General features: G+C 33.4%; 1 pseudogene; it reads right to left on the bottom strand.

The window, feature by feature from the left end:
• Window positions 1-7767: 7767 nt before the first annotated feature.
• On the bottom strand, window positions 7768-8247 carry LOC148578081 (uncharacterized; annotated as a pseudogene).
• Between the last annotated feature and the right edge of the window lie 2565 nt (window positions 8248-10812).

Here is a 10812-nt window from a genome sequence, read left to right as displayed (position 1 = left end):
TGTTAATTTGAATGAATATGAGTAGCTGGTGAATTATTGATAATCTTATTGGTTAATTGAGGATTTTTATGCATGAGATTGTGTAATATTTGAGGTATGGTTGACTGTGGTAGAATGTGGAAATTTTGGTGCTGAGAATGATATGTTGTGATGGTGTTTGTATGAGAGGAGTGTTGGTATTGAGTTGATTTTTGGTGAAAATAGAGGTTTAAGGTTTGTTGAGAAAATCTAGTTTTTGGCCAAATTTCGGAGAGTCATAACTCGGCTATCGGATCCCTAAATTGTTTTCAACTTATTTCATATGAAAATTAGATCCGTTAAGTTTATGCCGTTTGAAAAACGGATGAAAAATATTTTAAAACGAGAAAGTTATGCGCGTCGGAAGTTCCGTATGTAAAACTGAAATTCTGCAGACCTAGCCATTTTTGACTAATCTGCAATGCATGCATACACGAACCCCTCGATACGCGGATGGGCATTTCTATTTGGCATGTATGCGTACGCGGAAGAGATAATATGTACGCGTGATGGGCAAAATGCACTCCCACGCGTACGCGTGGCCCACGTGTCCGCATGACCGCTGTTTTTTAGCAAATAGAATTTTAGTATTTTAAACATGATTTTAAACTTCTAAACCTCTATTTTTACTCTTTTAACCCCTAGACCTTAGTAGCATACCTAGTAATGAGATGAAGCTAGGAAGAAAAGGTAGCTTGGGGGCGAAGTAAGCTTGGAAAATGACGAATTATGATTGAGTAGTGGTGATTTCGGGTTGTGAAGTGTTGACCGAGCTAACGTAATCATGATGATGATAATAGTGAATTTCAATTGAGTTAGATATGGGTTGATGATAATGATGATGTTAAGGTATGATGGTGATTGAATTGGAATGAATTGTTTGAGATAGAGGTGACCGGGTAAGAGGCGGTGGCACTGACCACTCGCTCCCAGTATATGTTAAGGAAGTATAGAGATGTTGAGAAGGTATGAAGATGAACTAATGAATTGGAATAATAATAAAAATGAACTTGAATTTGATTGTAATATGCCTCCGGGTAAGAGGCGAGAATGCCAAGTAAGATGCAGTGGTGTTATCCACTTGCTCCGGGTAAGAGTCAATAAGCCGGGTAAGATGCAGTGGTGTTATCCACTTGCTCTGGGAAAATTCAAGGCTACGGGTAAGACGCAAGGGCTGTGTTTTGTCGCCACTTGCTCCGGGTCGAGAACTGTAACACTGCCTGGGTAAGAGGCAGGGTGAAGTTGTTCCCTGCTCCACATACGTGGGTAAGATGCAAGGGTTGCGACGTTGTCCCACTTGCTCCGTGTTTGGTATTCTATCTAATAGTTAGCTACCAGGACATGTCGGGTGGGCTTTATAACCGACAGATGAGACTCATCAGCCGTAGGACAGGCATGCATCATGTGCACATGTTTGATTTGCTTGTTTGTGCATTGTCTTGACTTGCTTAATTGTTTATTCATGTTAATTGCTAACTGCCTACTTGTTATATGTGCTTTCTGTATGTGCTTGACTTGTTTGTTTGTTTGCCTGTGGTTTCACCCTGATTTTATGGTTTCTATTTTAGTCCTTTAAGTTTTATAATCTAGGTGTCGGCGTTCTAGGATTGCCTCTGGCTTTCCCAGGACCTTATTTATTATATATTTGGGCACCTTAACCATACTGAGAACCCCCGGTTCTCATCCCATATAATATTTGTGATTTTTCAGATGCAGGTTGAGAAACACCACTCTGTATCCTGGAGATTCTGATGAAACGAAGAACTCTTAGGACTTAGGGGCGTATTTTGTTTATATTTATATATGTATATAGATTCTCTACCTTGTATCTTATGTTTGTCCCTCTGAAAGGTTGACTCGAAGAAACAGATTGTCATTTTTATGCTTTGGGTCATTTTGGGATTCTCATGTATATATGTATATATGTTTATACGCTCTGTTCGGTTTTAACTTCGTGAGCCAGGTCAGGAGCCTTGTTATATATATCTTGAAACTCTCTTATCCTACTTCATTACGTTAACGCTTACGTGAGCGACGCGCTGTTCTACTTATGCTTTGTTTTAAACCTTCTTTAAAAAGACTCCTAGATATAAATCTTTTTCAACTATATTATATATATAATTTTACTTTTTAGAGGTCATAATACCTTACCACCTCTATCTTATGATTTAAGCATAAGATTCTATGTGGTAGGGTATTACACCGCCTTCCCAGTCAAAAAGCGAGGGAAATAATGTAGTGAAAGTAACTGCATTTGGCATAACACCACAAGACTTCATCTCCTCAAAAATCCCCAGCCTCCGTTGGTGAATTGGGCTCTTGTCATTCACTGATAGGGCATGAGTAGAGCAGAGCAGAGTAGAGCACCCGTGGACGACACAGAGGGATGACGACCAACGGATGGACGACAACACCAAAACGTGACAGAGGAGAAATGCAGCTAGACGGGAGTTCCGAGAAGAACTTAAGGTTAGGGTTTTCTGACTTTGGGACAAATTGCCAAGGGTTCTTTTGGTATTTTAGAAATATAGAGGTGTTCTCAATTAAGTATGCCACCCTAATAGTGAGAATATTTCTTTTTTAACAGAATATTCTATTATTTCAAACGTTTTTGTCACGGCAGGAATTAAATTGAAAAAAGAATTACGGTATAGGACATAATTGAAAACAAAAAAATAATAAGGACCTAATTCAAGATTTGATGAAATTATAGAAACCTGCAGAGTAATTAAACTTGTGTGTATATGGTGCGTGCATGCGTGTGTATTTATTCTCCTTTGAGAGTTTGAATTTTCATTAGTGATTTTGCGTGTGTGTATTTATTCTCTTTTGAGAGTTTGAATTTTTCTTAGTGACTATTCCTTATTTGTTTTGTTGCTTATTATAGGTCAAACAATTTTATCAATGACTTTTAAATTGCTGTTAATAAAATAAGGGTCAATTAGTTGAGGCAAGTGTTTTTTATTATTGAAGCTTATTCTTTGTTAAACTTAAAGTGTGATTGTATTCTTAAAATGTTATTATGTTAAACTTAAGCTGATAATCCAAATTAAGTGTTACACTTACTCTTTATTGATTCTTATTCTCTTTGTCGTATATATTTAATCAGTTTGGTCGCTATTATAATTTTTAATTCTTAGTCAACTTCTTATTTGAATATGTATTTTAAATTTTTATCATTTTTTAAAGAATTAAATTTTTTTTAACCATTTGAAAGTATAATTGACTCTTTCCATGTTTGAAGTGATTTCGTTCAGACATATATGTCTTTATTTGTTTGGTTCTTTTCATCTTATAACCTGGGCGTTCTCATCATGATTTTCTTTCTTCAATAATAGATGGCAATGTTAAGTACATATAATAGGCAATCTTTTTTCAACTGATTATGCTCAAAATTAGTACATTAAAATAGTGATCTTGGGTCACCTTAGAGGTCATATTTTCAGTTGAAAATAATAGTTCTGAAGTGTTCAATTTCTGTTTTATAAAAAAATATAACTTACATGAAGAGATTATTTTCAATTGTTTTTCAAATTTCAACGGTTAAAAAAGTGAGTAAAATTTGGATCATTTACAACTACAAGGCCTGCTTTTAGTTCATACTTATGGTGCAATAAAACTAGGGAAAATTATTATAAATGACCGTTAGAAAGATTTAATTATTAAAAAAGATCTTTAATACTAAAATTATTAAGAAGGATCAAATTTTTTTATAATATTTAAAAAGGTGAATTAAATCTTTTTATAAGAAGATAAATATATTTTTTATTTTTTTATTTATTTTTTATAATCTTTATGTTGATAAATTTTATTTCTCTTAAAATTTTAGTGATTTTTATTATTTATTTATTTATTTTTATTCATTTTTTTATTTTTATGATCTTTATCTAATGAGAAAAAAATGACAAAAGATCATAAAAGTAATAAATAAATAAATAAATAAATAAATAAATAAATAAATAAATAATAAAAATTACAAAAATTTAAAAAAAAATAAAAATTGTTAATATAAAAAATTATAAAAAATAAATAAAAAATAGTTAAGAATCAATATTTTAATAATTAAATCTTCTTAATGTTCTTTTAGAGTAATTTTTTATAAATTAATTAACTAATTAATTCCAAGTAAATATTCATACATATTTATATAGCGTTCAGAATCAAACAACATATATTAAAGATTATAAAAAATAAATAAACAAATAGTTAAGGATATATTTATCTCCTTATAAAAAGATTTATTTTTTTTTCTTAAATATTATAAAAAAATTTAGTCCTTCTTAATATTTTTGATATTAAAGATCCTTTTTAATAATTAAATCTTCCTAACGGTCCTTTAGAATCATTTTTCCATAAAACTAAACAATTTTTGAGTTCTTTGCTTATACATGTGTCTAATATTAAGAAGAAATAAAATTCAGATGGTTTTTCCCCCTCATCACATCAATATTTTATTCTCAAAAAGATTATAATGTACTCCAAATAGACATAATTAAAATCTTGTATTTATTTTTTAATCCAAATAGAAAAAAAATTATATTGCTCTCATGAACAAATTGTATGAACCTATATATGGTCAACTGATTTCTATTGATTATTTTTAACTTTTGGTATGGACAAAGTGACATATATTTTTTGGACTTTATTGTAGTACACTTGAGTTTTAACTTTTTTTTTTTCATTAAGGTTTGTGGTTTTTAGTATTTATTCTGTTTGGTGCTTATTTTTAATATTATTTTTAGATATGTTAAACTTGTCATATATTCAATGGATAAGAATTGAATGCAAATTAAGAATAGAGCCCTTTTGCAATATAGGAGAGGTGTCAAAGAGTTTTTAGATTGTCTTTAGTTATACAAACATTGATAAGATATATTGCCCATGTTTTAAATATAATAATTGCCTTCGAAAATCTCGTGAACAAGTAGAATTTGATCTTCTAAGTCATGGTATAGTGAAAAATTATACAATTTGGTATTACCATGGTGAATCGCTACAAGATGAGTCACCTTATTTAAGTTTATTTGATAGTAGGGATAATTATATATTTAAAGATGACATGAAAAACCTGTTAAGGGATCATTTTGGAGTTTGATATGTATTAGAGGATATTGAAAAACCTAATAAAAAGAATATAGAAAAGGATATATAAGAACCTTATGAAGAGCATATAGAAGAACCTAATGAAGATGCAGCGAAGTTTTACAAACTTATGGATGATTCTGAGAAAGAACTATATCCAGGATGTACTCGATGGATACAGCCGCAGTGGTGCATGGGAACGTGCGATGGCATCACTCGCACGGCAGTAGCCGATAACGACACCACAACAACTCTAAGAGGGTGGTGCAACACCGTAGCAATGTCGCCGCCAGAAAAGAGTGGCAAAAAAATAGCAAGACAACAACTGTAGCGGCGGCGCTCCTATACACGTGAATGGGAGAGATGGAGGCGGGAGGTTGACAGGAACGCACAGGTGTGGCTATGTTACATCTGCACGGGCTGCGGGGAGAGGAGGACAGCGGCATTCTGCTGCATCTGAATGGGGTGAGGAGGAACGGTGGCATCTGGACGGCTATCGCCGGCAATGACACCGACTTGTGGTGGTAGACCGAAGATGAAAAGTGTATGGTAAGCGGCAATGGAGTAATCGTATAAATGACAATGGGGTTACGTGAATCCTTATTTTTGAAGTTTCAAAATTTAATATTAATTAATTAATTAAGAATCTGAATTAATTTACCTTCTTTTTTTAAACAGTTGTTCATATTGTTCACAATATGCATTGTTTACGTATACTTTCTCAATCACTTTCTATGTTACTTGAGTTATTGAATGACTCCTTTTCAGAAGAGGTAACACTACCAATGTCTTACTATGAAGCTAGGAATATTATAAGAAAATAGATGCTTGTATTAATGATTGTATGCTATTCTGAAAAGATTGTGATAAAAAAGAAAATTGTGATCATTATGGTACCTCAAGGTGACAGTTTGAGGAGAAAGACAGAAGGAAAAAAATTCTTATAAAAGTTTTCCGTTACTTTCGAAAAACTCCAAGGCTTAAAAGGTTATATATTTCTATGAAGACATCATTTAATATGAGATGGCATGACGCAAAGCGAATTGATGATGGGTATTTACATCATTCAACTAACTTAGAAGCATGGAAATCATTTAATGAGTTGCATGAGTCCTTTGCTAATGAACTTAGAAATGTAAGCTTGGATTAGCAAGTGATGGGTTTAACCCCTTTGAAAATATGAGTACTAAATATAGTGTTTGGCCTGTGGTACTTATTCCATATAACTTGCCACCTTGAAAATGCATGAAGGATCCTTATCTAATGTTGTCATTGCTTATATCGGATTCAAAATCTCTAGAAAAAGCAATAGATATATATCTAAGGCCTTTAATTGAAGAATTAAAAGAATTATGGGAAGTAGGAGTTGTTATCTTTGATGCATATGAAAATAATTAAAATGCGTGCACTTATATTATGCAACGAAGAAATTGAATTAATGTGAATAATTTTCTCAGCAAGCATTTTTCTTTTATATTTATGTTCACGTATATTCTTATTGATATTATTTAGTTGATTTGATCTTTTTTAGGATTTACTTAAGGAATTATCATCTCAAGTAAATGCAGGAACATTAGAGATGAATGAACATGAGGTGATGGTGGAAGTATTTGGACCTGAACGACATAGACGAGTTCGTGGTTATGGGGTTGGGGTGATATCTACATAGTTATGGGGTCCTAGATCATTCATATTTTCTAATCTTCAAACAAAACTTCAATGTGCAGAAAAAGATATGAAGACTCTAAAGCAGATGTAAAAGATTTAAAGAAAAAGATAGATCATATGACAAGAATACTTGAGCAACTATTGGATGGAAGGTTGCCTATAATTCAAAGTGATGACAATCCTACTTCACTTGATTAATGACTCCAGACTTTAATGAGTTTGAGTTGTGATTCATATAGCCCTATACATAGAAAAAAAATAATCATTAATATGATATTATGGTATTGAATATTGATTTTGGTACTTGGTGTTAATTAGTATTGATATACTTATTAAATGCTACATAAGAAATGCTATTATGTACTAGTTTTGAATTGTGATCAATGATCAAAATTGCAAAGATCTTATTTAATTTTATACGATGATTATATATGAGAAAGTGAAAGTATATTCACGTCATAGAGGTGGAGTTTTTGTTTTGTCTATTGTTATAGTTATTTTTATTTAAAAATCAATAATAAGTAAAACCTTAACTTTTATAATAATGAATGTAAAAAAATATGATTGAGTTTTTTATGGTAAAAAATTTCAAAAAATGTCTATAATATAGTATAGAAGTAAATATCAAATCGGTACCCAAAAGATTCTAACGCTAACAAAATGATACCTGACTTTTGTTATTGACAAAATGGTCCCTAAAAGATTTTAAAATTTGACAAGCATGACCCCGAACTCACCGGAGCACATTTTCGGCGAACACGATGCTGACGTGGTCAACGTGTTTTGATGACATGGGCAAACCCCCCAATCCTAGTCCTTCCCCCCCTCATGCATTCCCCCCTCCCTCCCCAATGTAGCTTCAAATCCTACCCGCACAGTGCCACTCTCTTCCCAGAGATCATCGAATCTATTCCACTCTCTTTTTTCCCTTTTCAAAAGCTCAATACAAAACTAAAATAATAGATCAGTTCAATTTAGATTGGTTGGATTCGATTCAGTTCATGGATCAAGACATAGTTTTTTGAGAGTAATGGAGATTCTTCTAAATTGTTCCAATTCATTTCCTTGCTAGAGCTTAAATCCAATGTTGCGATTAATCTCGTGCTTCCATTGGTACCTAGTTTCCCCTAACATGAGAACCAAGGAGCCGGATGTTAGCAAAATTGGAACTTGAATTAAAGCGGAGTGAAGGGGCATCTATTCAAAGAAGGGTTCTCTAGAGAGTAGAGGCTGAGAGAGAATGGAGGCTGATGAGGTGCAAATGAGATGGGAGAGGTGGTGGGCGCAGGGAGGGAAGTGGCTGAAGAGCATGGCTTGGTTGTTGTTGGTGGTGGGAGTGAACTAGTTGTGGGAGTTAATGACGGAGAGAAGGTGTGTTTGGTGGTGGTGAGAGAGAAAATTGGTGTATATTCGTAGACCCTTAACTTGCTCTATTGTCACCCACTGCAACTACTCTTCTTCTTCTGATGAAGCCACCATCGCCAACCGCTGTCATTGAGATGTGCCAGTCCTCAGTGGAAGCGGCATTGTTGCGGAGGGGCAGAGAGAGAGAGAGAGAGAGAGAGAGAGAGAGAGAGAGATCACCCATTCAGGTACACTTGAAAAGTGTAGCCAAAAATGAAAAAAAAATTATGATGCCTTAGGTTAAGGCTATGCTTTTTAGGCTTCGAAGACACTTTAGTGGGGTATGCCTACATCATCATTATCTATTATCAAAGGCTATGCTTTTCTGTATCAAAGGCTATGTTTTTGGCGTTTGAGAATAGGGTGCGCTTTTCAAGTGATGCTCTTTAGGACCAAAAGCTACGTTTTTTAGCTAGCTACGTTGGGGAGGGGGAGAGTCTGTTGGGGAGGGGGAAGGGGAAGTGCGTTGGGGAGGGGGAGGGGAAGTGCGTTGGGGAGGGAGGGATTAGGGTAGGGGGTTGCCATGTCATCAAAACACATTGGCCACATCAGAATCATGTTCGCTGGAAATGTGCTCCGGCGAGCTTGGGGGCACGCTTGTCAAATTTTAAAATCGTTCGAGAACTATTTTGTCAATAACAAAACTCAGGTACCATTTTGTCAATGTTAGAATCTTTCGAATACCGATTTGGTATTTACCTCTACAGTATATTTTACGGTTAATAATTGTAAAAAAAAATTTATTGGATATTTTTATGGTCAATAAAGACAAAAATAAATAATTTTTTTAACATTATTTTTTACAGCTAATAATTATAAAAAAAAAGATTAAGCTCTTTTCAAATTACTTATACGTTAAAAATACTATTTTTGACAAAATTTTTATTAATATATATTTATAGTTAAAATAATATCAAAAATTATTTTTTTGACAGACTTTAATCTTTTTATTTTTTTGCCTAAAAAATAATCTATGTTGTGATAGTGAACTACTCTAACTCTTGTATATAAAAGCCTTACCTTACTTATTGTAATAACTCAGTTTCACTCACTCCAATTTCACTACGTTACCAACACGGAACCTGCCAATATTTGCCAATGTTTATTGGGTTGGACCACAAAGCCCACTTAATTCAAAAAGCCACATCCCAAATTAACCCAAGTTAATTTTAATATCACTAGTTTACCACTCTAACCCTAATTTACCCCTTATCCATGTGTTCTTACCATTGAGACACTCGCCCAACCCCCATCTCCACTTTCAGCGCCGAATAGCAATCCGGATTGCTGTCTTTGTCGATCGCCGCTGTCAATGGAGTCAACGCTGCCGGAAAATCAGATGGCGCCACTAACAAGAACGTTCCCACATTTGTCCAAGTGATGCCGTCGCCGCTGCATGTTGCCATCGGAAGTTCTTGAAAGGTGCATCCAGTCATCTAGCTTTCAACCCAACACCGCTTCGTAGCTCCGCCTCAACACACGCTACAGCTGAACTCTTCTGGCCTTGTGGAGTCAATAGCAACGCTGCAACTATTTGACAAAAAATGTTGTTGTCATTATTCTTATATTGTTATCAATTACTTAGGAGCTCTTATGTTGATATGGTTTCTTTTTGACGCATTTTGATTATGTTATGGAATTTGGAACGTATTTGTGGTCCCCTCCTATATAATATTGTTGTCGTTCTCAACCTTTTTGTTGCCTTTCTCCCATGTTTTGGTTTTAATATTCTTTTGAATAATTTAGTAATATATTTAATTTAGTATATATGTCTCCCGACCCCATAAATAGTTTAATTTGTGGAGCCTATCCCTGTTAAATTATTCACCACCCATGAAAAAATAACAAATTAAAACAGTGATGATGAGCCTTATGACTATTCCCTTTGATATGGTACATTTTTTCTTCTATATCTAGTTATATATGTGCTATCGTTGATGCATTAACTTGCCACTGTGAGCCTCATCACCTTAATTTAAGGAAATTTACTTTAGATGTGTCTTCACATTCCTTTTTAAAATTACAACTTAACTTGAACTGTAGGCATATCTCAGTTACCTGTTTGTTTAGTTTACTTTCTACCATTGTTTATAATTTGTTATCAATAAGCTGGATCTAGATATAATAAATACAGGTTTGAAGTATGAACAATTTGCATAGGTTATTGTATCTTGTGCTAAGTTTTATTATGACACACAGAGTAGTAGTAACTAGTACTAAATCTTTTTGCTTCTTTGAGCAGGTTGGCATGTTAATCAATTCAGTTTATAAGTTTCTATTTATTGTCTTACTTTTTAAAAGTAAAAAGGAAGGATAAAAGTAACATTTCTATTAATAAATGCTTCATGCATCGAATAATAATTCACTGAATAATTAGTCAATTGGTATTAATTTTTTAATATTTATTCGTTGTTTCATTTGCCTATAGCTTAAAATTTTTCAGTTATAACTTTGTACCTGTTTCAAATTTGTTTTAAATAAGAGTAAGCTTAGCTACAAACGAAAATTATTGAAATATTTTACCAACAAAATAAAATGTATAATAAAATTAGGTAAAGTTTTCCCTTTTCATCTTTGCACAATCCCCCTCCCCTTGATTTTAGTGTATGTGTGTTTGGTTTACAGTTGTCATTAGTATTT

The sequence above is a fragment of the Arachis ipaensis genome, chromosome B1 (assembly GCF_059453495.1).
Source record: "Arachis ipaensis isolate K30076 ecotype BB chromosome B1, ASM5945349v1, whole genome shotgun sequence".
NCBI classification, from domain to species: Eukaryota; Viridiplantae; Streptophyta; class Magnoliopsida; order Fabales; family Fabaceae; genus Arachis; species Arachis ipaensis.
The sequence above is the reverse complement of the archived record's forward strand: the minus strand, read 5'-3'. Positions and strand labels throughout refer to the sequence as shown.